This window comes from Achroia grisella, unplaced genomic scaffold (assembly GCF_030625045.1).
Source record: "Achroia grisella isolate CSIRO2021 unplaced genomic scaffold, CSIRO_AGI_Agris_v1 utg971, whole genome shotgun sequence".
Taxonomy (NCBI): Eukaryota; Metazoa; Arthropoda; class Insecta; order Lepidoptera; family Pyralidae; genus Achroia; species Achroia grisella.
In genome coordinates, this window is record NW_026713077.1 from 146,010 (window position 1) to 155,732 (window position 9,723).

Below are 9,723 nucleotides of genomic sequence, written 5' to 3' on the forward strand. Positions count from 1 at the left end.
TAATACTGCAACAACAAATAGAAAACTTAATATGGTTTTATTGCTTTACAATTCAGTTTAACTGAATTGTAAAGCAATAAAATAAAGGAATAAACTACAAAATAGGCTTATTTTATTTTATTTATATAATTTCTAATGATTTGATTAATGCAAGAAAGCGAATTGTAGTAATACAACAATATAAGATGCGATAAGTGCCCCTATGCGTAGTGGCAGCTTTCCATCGACTGTAAACAATCCAAACGCAGTGAATTTATTGAAGTTTATGTCTTGTGACCGAAGTATGTTCTTTGAGAAACGGCGGGCTGAAACTGAAGAAAAAATGGTTAATTTCTATTCGATAGTATATATTTATACGTATAATTAGTAAAAATCACGGGATCTTTCCACATTTTATTTTTATTGAGTTCCCGATTTTTCGGCAGTATTTCAATGAACACGGGTAAACTGATTACGTAGTTTAAAGTAGATAAAGTAGTTTTCATATACGAAATATACTGTAGCCTTCGCAAGTTCTAAACATGTTACTTGTCGGTTCCTATTTTATTATTAGTAGTAACTAGCAATCGAAAGTAATAATTGGTATATGAGAACTAGCCAAGTCAGACCTTAGGCTACAGTATATTATCCTAAGTTATAAGAAGAAATGATATTTTGTATTGTTATAAATACATTTCAGGACAGACCATTGAACTTGGCACCCATTTAGATCTCATCTCTTTTGTCGTAGAAGTCAACAATCAAGGCATATATCATAATATTAAACTCGGCTATCATTTCACATTTATGTTTTTGATGGGATATTGTTTATAGTATATATATATAACCAATTTCAACCGGCAAGCAGCTTGCTCTCTCCGTTGTAGGTTACAATTGGGTTGTGTATATATACATAAATAAAATTGAAGTGTCTGTTTATAATTTCAAATTAAATGTAGATATATGAAACTTTATACGGTAATTATAGTAAAGGTAAAGTTTGTATATTTGTTTGTTCTAGAATATCCGGTTCTGCTGATCCGATTATAAGAATTCTTTCACTGTTAGTAAAGTATATTATACCCGAGTGACTGGACTATATAACATAACGCTACTATCAATAGAAATGAAAAAGGTGAAGCAGCAATGATAAAGGTGGCATCATCGTTTTCATGAGTGCTTCTGCTGCGTGCGCTAAAGTAAACAGTTAAAGTTACGCTAAAATATGTATGACGAAATTGTGCTTCTTTAAGTTCTTAAAAAAATTCACGACCATCATATGTCTATCTTAAGGTTAACTCACTATAACCTTTTTTATGATAATCAAATATCATCTAAAATAATGCATTATATGTGAAGCTGTTTTTATAAACAGCTTATTAACCCTTGTTCATATAAATACGTTATTTCTATAAGTTTTCAATTATGAACAAAATTCTCCTTTAGGAGTAGTCTTCCGTACATATATTTACACTATTAAATTACCAACCAACAAATTTTGTACAATTTGTTTTTTTTCATCCAGTACAAAAATATGTCTTTTATGTTTAAAATTGTTATAACATAAGGTTGCATATTTAAGAAAAAACTAAACAGTGACCACTCAATGAGAATAAAGAAATAAATGTAAATTAATGAATTATATTTATTTAAAAAACACTTACTGTAATTGCCGTGTGCTTCTTGGCAGACATTGAACTTTACCGTCGATATGCACTGATTTAGTATTTCAAGTGATATACAGAGGGCTATACCCAATATTGAATGTTTTGAGAACCATATTAATACTCCAAATATGAAATAATACAGTGACTCTGAATCGGCCTGCAATTAAAGTGACGGTTAGTGCACAATACCCCGTCCAATTCAAACGAGGATCAAAATTACGACGGTCTAATAATTACGTCGAGCCAAGGTTGGAACCCCTTTTTTTTTTACTTGGAGAATATCCCTCATGGAGACCCGCCGGCCCCGGGGGAAGCCCGCGGGTACTGTGAGACTCCTACTCACTAAAAACCAAAGTCCCTCACCCAACGCCGTATGCCGGAGTCGCGGGATCGATAACAGTCAACCGCGACTCCGACGGCGGTGGCCCACTCTACAGCGGGCCCCATCTCTGCGGGTTCCCTTTGGAACCCACCACTTCCCCCGTCTTCCCTGGGGAAGGCGCGCGGGGACATGCGCGCGACTTCTTCGGGCCTAGTGTGGTGGGGTGGGACCGCCCCCGCGGTCGTCACCGCGGCCCGGTAGCGATCTAGGGGCGGCCTGGGCCGCCCCTGCCTCCTTGATCGCTGGGAGGGGAGGTGTCCATCCCCTCCAAGGTTGGAACCCCTAGCGGTACCCTCAGACTAAAGTCGTATCTATCTGGCGGGAGTTGGCCTTCAGCCGCTCCATAAGTCATCCTGCGAGTTTACAGTGCCGTCTGCACTCGCCCCTAATAGTCTGATGAAGCTTTAAAGGCCAGCTGCGGCCAACAGCATTAGAATAGTCGGAAAAAAAACTAATATTATAAACTTGGAAAATTGCGAGTGTGGTTGGATGGATGGATGGATGTTTGTTACTCTGTCACGTAAAAACTACTAACTGTATTTTAATGACACTTTACAATAATATAGTTTATGCGTCAGAATAACACATAGACTATGGAAGGATTTATGGGACGGCTGAGTGCCAACACTTGCCTAACAAATATGCTTTTAGATTGCGCCAAGGTTCGATCCCCTGGTAACACGATTACAACACGAATTTTAAGGTAGTTTTTCTACAAAAACATTATTATTATTTATAATCTTTACAATTTTATAATAACCTTTTTAAGTAGAAGTTTAAATAACAAACATATAATTAATGTCAATTTTGCATTTGTAATATTAATTAAGAACAATAAATAAATGGTACGTACCAATTGATTTTTAAGCCAAAGTATAATAATTTGTACGTAAGCTATAGTCTGCATGAAAGCTATCATGAAAAATATGAGTATCTACAACAAAAAAAGCCCATTTAAATATACTATTTTAAAATAGTGTAGTTTTAAATATGTACTTTCATTGAGGTTCGGCGTAATATTTGTCTCTTTCATTCATCCTTTTCGCAGTCATCTGGTTATTCACTCCCTGTTTTGCCATATAATGTTTCACACAGTCCATCCATCTCCTCTTCGGCTTTTCCCTGCCCTTATGATCATCGACATTAGTAGTATTACACTCACATTCCTACGCATTACACGCTCATACATTAACAAATTACTCTTCAACTCCTCTGACACCGTCGCCACTTACACATACATAAAAAAGTTGTCAATGTGGACTCAAAATAAATTTGACTGCTATTTCAAATATTTTGTTTTGAGAACTAAAATTTACTAATGAATTTTACATTAATTCCATCAATAATGTAAATTAATATAATCGAGTAATGCAACACTAGTTTTCTATCAACTAAATAAATACTTACACCACTCTGTGAAACTTCACTCATCAGTTTGGTAGCGCGCAAAATTTTTTGAAATATTTGAAACATTTTAACCCCATTACATTTTATTTTATTTTGCATAAACAGGAGCTTCATTAGTTCCAAAATCTCGACCCATCTCTTTATTTTTAAGGCTAGAAAATTTATTAAAACGATGTTATAAATTATCTCTATGTCGAATATCAGTTTTGATGTCACAAATATCAACCTTCCCGGGTTGGAGAATGGGTCTAGATATAGTTTTATGAGAAACCACATTATGTAGAATAAGATTATAGCGATGCATGATGACCACGACATCATTATCAGCAGCCTTTCTTGTCTCTCCACGTACAGCCATTTATTTATATCTTGCAGCATAAACAATAGTTGAATATTCTGTTTCCTATACAAAATATTTAGTATGCCCATCGTAAGAAATTGTACCGCATACTGGGAACTTATTATGAAATACACAACGAATGACGACATTTGAGTAAACGTATGCTTTACAGCGAAGTAGAAAGCTTCCAGAAAAATAATATTAGCTACGAGTAGCAAAATTATATTTTTCACTGTGATTTTACAAAATGTATTATTGCTGAAGTTGAATTTGCGTTGGCAAAAACATGTTTGAATATAATGTATCGGCTTAATAATTCCGAATAATGTATCCGACATTTTCATTGAAATATGAGAAGTAACGTCTTCAACGTGAAAACGAATGTTACTGATCGATAATAAACCATTAAAGTAATTCAGAAAGATGATGTTGACAGTATGATTTGTTGCTTTACTGTCAAATATTCTTCATTTAATGCATCGTAATTACATTCACTCATCATAAATATACCTAAAATAATTGGATTTGACGAAGGGTCTTCGTACGACACGATCTAGAACCGACTGTCCGGTTAAAATCGGAATCTCTATTGTTAGACTTAAACTTCACCACGTATCATTAAGGGAAGGGAGGGGTTAAAAATGCTAAAAAAACAACACCTAATAAACCTTATCGTTGAGAAACACACACACCGAGATAGACTATAACAGGTCGTCGTAGATAAAAAATGTATCTAAGTTTCTAGTAGAGCACTGGCTCTGAGCTTAGATTAGGACTGCATGGCGCTGTGTGAATTGTTCAAGGTTATTATTATTATTCTCTTTTTGATGGGGTGATAGAATTGTCTTTACGGGTGAAAATCACCAAACTATGACAACTACAAAAGATATATTTATGACGTTATACTCGTGAACGGATGCAGCTGGTAGGAGCTGGTCTGCTCTGATCACTGACTAATTTATTTTGTTACTGAAGTAACTATTTATTTATGTATGGTAATTTTGCTATTAGGCAGTTTGTATAGACACGCAATTCTAAAAAATGACATTCTGATAAAATGTATTTAAAAGAGCAACACGCAAGTTTCTTACTCATTCTTCTTGTCATAAGTCTGCGTTCCGAATGATTGGTAGAGTAAAAAAACTATTTAAAAGAAATAATCTTTATTCAATATATACATATTGAATAAATATATATATTGAATAGTTATTTGAGTAACGATTATTTCTATTCTATTAGGATTTTTAAATGAATGACAAAAATTTGAGAACAATTAATATTATTATTATAAAAAAAAGGATATATTTATAAATAGCGTTTAATTGACGACTAATGCAAGAAAGCAAATTGCAATAATACAACAATATACGATGCAATGAGTGCACCCATACGCAGTGGTAACTTTCCATCCACTGTAAACAGACGGAAAACAGTCAGTTTATTGTAATTTTCATGTAACCGCAGTATGTTCTTCGTGAAACGGCGAGCTGCGACTGAAATAGAAAAGGCGCTGATGTATAAAACAATATATCACATATATAAAACAATATATTATTATAAAAAAATATCGATATTAAAAAGGGGTATATTAAATCAACAACGTTATTACAAAAACTATTATAACAAACAAACATACAATCACGACTATAATACCAGATGGGGTACCACAGAGACGTGTCTTGACGTTTGACGCTAGATATATTTGAATCCAACGTTGTAAGTGGCAAGTTTACCGCCGTCTGGCAAATTGTTATCGGTGTTTCTATCATCGGGGAGACATTTATAAATATTAATTGATACACATAGATTCTTTTATTTTGTGGTGTCAGCAAAAATTGAACTCATGCATGCTACGATGATGGCAAACAAGCATACGGCCCATCTGATGGTAAACGGTTACTGTAGCCTATGGACGCCTGAAACACCAGGGGTGTCACGTGCGTGTTGCCGCTTAAGAAACCTTAACATAACCTTCTTGAAAGACCCCATGCTGCAAACTATCAAGAAAACCTCGGCAGCGCTTAACTATTGAATTAAAAAAACACTTACTAGAATCTTGCGATTTAAGGCAAACAGTAAACTTGACATCTGATATGCTCTGATCCAATTTTTCATATGATACACAAAGTGACAGCCCTATTAGAGTCTGTTTTAAGAACCACATGAAGAGTTCAAATGTTAAATGCGATATTGACATTGATTTCGCCTGGAAATTACATATAAATCTTTTTTATTATATGTAGTTTAAATTTATATTTATTTATATGTAATCCATAAACTTATATATTTTATATTGGTATATATTTTATATAAAAATACTAATATTTTTATATATTTGCATCTGTATATATATGTACTATTTTTCTGTATCTATTTGTTATAATTTTTGTTTTTCTTTTTTTTTTCAATTAATTAATATTTGACTGGTAGAGAATGCCATAAGGCATTAAATGTATACATTTTTGTGTGCAAAAGAATAAATAAATAAATAAAATAAATAAATAAATCTTTTTTATTAAGAACGACATCGAAAATATTTGAATGTAAAATATTTTTTTTACTTAAAGGTTCGATCTTCCAGGTTGTCTGTAAGAGATTGCTTTAAGTGATAAGGCCGCCTTTTGTTAAGCACATTTATATAAAATTCATTTATTTTGAAAATATTTTTCTGAGCATAATAATGAGTTAAATTATTATTATTATTATTACTGTGTAATAAAAAGCAGGATAGCTGCGCATATAGCTACACAGGGCCGTTTATCATATATATAATATATAAATATAAAAAGATCTGCAGATTTTGCTATATTTAAGTGGAAACGCCACTACACAGACGATGTGGCTGTAGCCCACTCATGTATAAACGAAATCTCTCCATCGGAATGTACACACTCTATCCTGAGGATATAAAATCCATAGCTCCTAAGAAAATCCTTCAATTCTTGTCCCTGACGGGTCTAACTTTGAAAAAGGGCGAGCACAATAGATTTGTAGGTCGCAGTGCCACAGGTCTAAGCACATGACAATAGCCCAAACCATTCAATTAAAAAAATATGTTAAATTTATTTTAAGTATCTTATATATAAAATTCTCGTGTCACAGTTTTCGTTCCCATACTCCTCCGAATCGGCTTGACCGATTCTCATGAAATTTTGTGAGCGTATTGAGTAGGTCTGAGAATCGGTCAACATTTATTTTTCATCCCCCTAAATGTTAGGGGTAGTCCACACCAAATTTTTTTTTTATTTTTTAGGCAAAATTTTTAGTTTCTATACTTTTATGATACAACATATAAAAATACATACAATTCTAAATTTTCACCCTTCTATCATCAACCCCTATTTTTTTATAGCGTTATTAATTTATATGGCAAAACAACGTTTGCCGGGACAGCTAGTATAAAAATATAATTTTGTAAAAAATAGTAGCTGTACAAACAATTGTACAAATTTTTATTCATTCATTGATAAATAATTTAAGAGCCACACTCTTGTCGGTCAAACTCTTACCTCTTTCCACGATCTTCCGTCATCCTCTTTAAATGTTGATACGACAAGACTCCAATTTTGTTTTTAATTTGCTTTTAAAGTATCTGTGCCTTAGTGTCCCCTCCCCTTATTTCCTTCTATTTTTCCCTCAATAATAATTTTCTTAAATATTTGTGCCGTATCAAGTGTCCTAACATTTTCAAATATATTTGTTATGAACAAATATAATTCAATTAGTATAGGCCACTAATCATAAAAAATAAAAATTAGGTTTTATTTGTTGACGACCTCGGTGTCTAGATGTTTAGCGCGCCACCTTACTTCCGATGGTAGCCGGTTCGATTCTACGTACGGCACAAACATTCATGAATATTATTGTTTGTATCGGTCTGGGAGTTTATCATGTATGTATTTACAAAAAAATGCATCTATATACCAGTATCCATAACACAAGCTCTGCTTACCTTGGGAACAGATATATGTAGAATAGATGTCGTTGTAATTTGTTCAGAGATATAAAAAAAGACAACACAGATTGTACTATATGTGTCTGTAATTTCTTTTCATTTGGTTTGTTTTGTTAGTTTGTATATAAATATCCTTGCTTTTGTGTTATTATTTATATTAATTTTATTGGTTTTGCTAAATAAAAAACGGATACGTACCAAATGTTCCTTAAAATGGTTTAAAATAAATTGCAGAAATGACAAAGTTTGAACAAAAGTCGTTATGAAGTAAACAAGTATCTACGGACATAAGAGTAGATTAGAAAAAAATATATATCACAGTATATCACAACTACCATAGAATTCATTTAAAAATACTATATACGGTACATAAATTATTAATTTCTTTCTACCTACCCACACATTTTTGACAGCCTCGGTGGTTTAGACGCTTAGCACACCGCTTTCCATGCGATAATCTCGGGTTCGATTCCTTGCACGGTGCTAACAGTTGTATTATATTATATGAATGTATAAGCTATAGTATTGTAAAGTTTCATTAAAATGCATTCAGCAGTTTTTGCATGAAATAGTAACAAACATCCATCCATACACATTCACTTCCGTGTTTATAATATTAGTAAGATATCCAGAATAAAATTAGCTATCTGCGAATGTAAATCATTTGTAAGGACATTTAAATTAATTTCGTATAATCTTTCTAAGAAATCACGCAAAACAAAACTAGTAATTTTGAGATTATTCCGAATAGATTAAAGACGCGGTGAGAAACTTTATTTTATAATACACTAGCGACCCGTCCCGACTTCAGACGGATGCATTACAAATCTTTTAATTTCTCGGCTTGTTCTATACATATAAAGCTTACTCTTGAATCACTCTATCTATAGCTTCATCATCATCATCATCATCATCTACTTCTTATTTATCCCATTTAGTTGGGGTCGGCGTAATATGTTTTTATATTCAATTCATCCCTGTTCACAGTCATCTCGTTATTTACTCCCTTTCTTACCATATCATCTTTCACACAGTCCATCCACCTCTCATTTGGTCTTCCTAAGGGCAGACCTTATAACCATCTACATTCATATGTAATACCTTCCTTAAGATATTATCTTCATTCCTACGCATTACATGCCCATACCACGACAGACGGTTACTCTTTAAACTCTCCGACACCGGCGCCACTTTCATACTTCCTCTAATGTATTCATTCTTTATCTTATCCATTCTTGTCACACCACATACCTCTACACTAACATCCGTTGTGTAGTTTAAAAGATCTAAACGAACAGACAGTGGAAGCGACTTCATTTTATACTCTGTAAAGATATAGATACATTAAAATATACTTACGCCACTCTGAGCAGTTATACACATCAATTTCGTTGCACATAAAATATTCTGGAATATTCGAGACATCTTGTTCTCTTCATTCATTTTAATTCTACTATTTACAACCAGAAATTTCATTTTCTCAACAATCACTATCCACCTTTTTATTTTGTATGTCAGAAAGTTCGCAATCACTACATAGTAAATGATTTCTATATCTAGTATCAATCTGTTTATCATGAATATCATTCGCGCTATATTTAACGGTTGAGTAAAATACAGTTTCAGTATAATCCACATTGTGTAAAAGCAAATAACTGTACAACTCAACATTCTTGATATATTAATGAGAATACTCTCTTGTCTTTCAACATACAAAGACTTATTTATTTCTTGAAGCAAACGTACTAGTTGTGTATTCAGTTCTTTATACAAAACTACATTTAGAATACTAACAGAAGCAAATTGTAATATATATTGGAAACTAGTTGAGAAATAAACAAAGAACAATGTCCATAACCGTACAGAACTATTTATAATTGTATAATAAAATGCCACAAGGAAAAAGATATTTGATGTCAACATGAGAACTGTGTTTTTATTAGAGATTATACTAAAATTATAGTTGTAGTTAAATTTCCTATGACATAGACAC